The 1,987-nt window shown below is 36.0% G+C and overlaps 1 pseudogene; it reads right to left on the reverse strand.

Annotated features, from left to right (window-relative positions):
* Nucleotides 1–886: 886 nt before the first annotated feature.
* Nucleotides 887–1,426, reverse strand: LOC138753153 (zinc finger CCHC-type and RNA-binding motif-containing protein 1 pseudogene; annotated as a pseudogene).
* Nucleotides 1,427–1,987: the final 561 nt, after the last annotated feature.

The following is a 1,987-nucleotide window of genomic DNA, read 5'->3' on the forward strand; positions in this document are numbered from 1 at the left end:
TATTTTAGTCTCCATAGATCCCTTGAATACATTTTTATCCATAAGAAAAAATAAACTGGCATTTCTGTTTGTTCACTGGTACCTGTGATCCATTTAGTAATATTTGTCTTGTACTTGTCATGTCATGTGGCAGATAAAAGGCAGGAGAGGATGTTTTACATTTGTCATTTATGTTGTATGCAAGTCTTCATTTTCACAAACTTTCACGCAAGAACCTTTTAAAAGATTGTCTCACCTTTAACAGAGATGTAAATGCAGCCAAGTCTGTCATGCATATCAACCTACCCTCCATCAATTTTGTCCATACCTTCCACTAACTCTGGAAAGCTCCTGACATAGTAAAAGACCCAGTCATGATCTCTTTTACTTTTCACTGGGCACAGTACACATATGCTTGAAATCACAAACCTCTAGATTTAATGACCATTTCTTTCCTGACTATATCAGATTCTTTACTGCATACGCTCTAGCCTTTCTCTGTTTTTGATGAACTTTCTCTCAACCTGCACTATATTTGTATTTTTCAATAACTTGCATTTTTTATCTTATTTTAACACTGATGTTTATTTGTTTTTTTTGCACTATGTACTGAATGAATTGACTTGCTTGGATAGCAAGAAAAACAAAGCTTTTTTATTATATCTTGGTATGTGTGATAATTAATCAAATCTTTTCTTAATTTTTTAAAAGTAATTTTATTTCTTAATAATCATTTTACTGCAAATATAAGAAACATTAAAAGGAAAAAAAAAATCAAAAAGTCCATATATTTGCAATGGTTGTCCTGACACAGGAAGTCTTAATTTCTTGTCTAATTAGTCTGGTTCATTAAAGCATCTTTTGCATCTTAAATACACCCATAATCTTCATTAGGATGAAAAATAATCTAATCACTCAGCTCTTCATCACTGAAGTATTCACTTTTTTTGATCCGTGGGTGCTTTGACAGTTCAGATGTTGAACACTCACTTGCATCACCAACAGTCTGTTTACATCTGAGTTCCTCCTCCTCAACTTTTGCTTGCTGGACAGCAAAAGCTTCGCTCAGGCTATCAAGAGCAGGGTCTTCTCCTTCATCTTCACTTTCCGCCTCCTCTTCTTCAATTTCTTCTGGTTCACTGATCTTTTTTTTTCTTCTTTTCTTTCTTTTTGGAGGCTCTCATTCTCTGAGCATGTTTTTTTTGGGCATGCGTAGCTCAAGTGACCATATTCTTGCTTGTTATTCAATGCCCTAATACCGTTATATGCCGATTCCCTATTGAGGAACAGAATGAATGCCACACCTTTGCTTTTCCTGAAATCCTTGTCTCTCAAAACTGTAACTTTTACAACTTGGAAAAATCTTGTGCAGATCACTATCTGTCAGAGAAAATGGCAAATTTGATACATATGCTGTGCTTTTGCTGGGTGCGAGACCACCACTCATTTTCTTTTCATCTGAAGTTTTTCTTTCACATGCAGCTGGATTCCAATGTATTCTGTTCCTACTTTAATTGGCTCCACATCTTGTCAAAGAGCTCAACCACCATGTTTCTCTTACGGCTGTCTCCTCTCCTGCGTCACATGAGATTTGATGCTGAATTAGCAGCTACTTCAGAACCGGGGAACTAATTCCTCATATGGTTTGAAAAGAGCAGGGAGATGGTTTATATTTTCCTAATAAATCAAATCTATTGGATTCAATTCATCCTGTGGTATAACGGTATTGAATGGTAGTTTCAATAGTAAGCATTAACAAACTACATTTTCCAAATTTCATTAAAGCCAGAGGTATATAATACATTGATCACTGGGAAATCAGAGGTGGAAGGGGTGAACAAACTTAAGTTCTTGGGTGTTACTATCTCACTGGATATTTCCTGGACCCAACACACCAATGACATTATGAAGAAAGCAAGTCATCACTTCTACTTCCTCAGGAGTTTGCAGAGGTTTGGTTTGACAACAAAACCCCTGGCAAATTTCTACAAATGTGTGGTGGAAAGTG

The sequence above is a fragment of the Narcine bancroftii genome, chromosome 1 (genome assembly GCF_036971445.1).
Source record: "Narcine bancroftii isolate sNarBan1 chromosome 1, sNarBan1.hap1, whole genome shotgun sequence".
Taxonomy (NCBI): Eukaryota; Metazoa; Chordata; class Chondrichthyes; order Torpediniformes; family Narcinidae; genus Narcine; species Narcine bancroftii.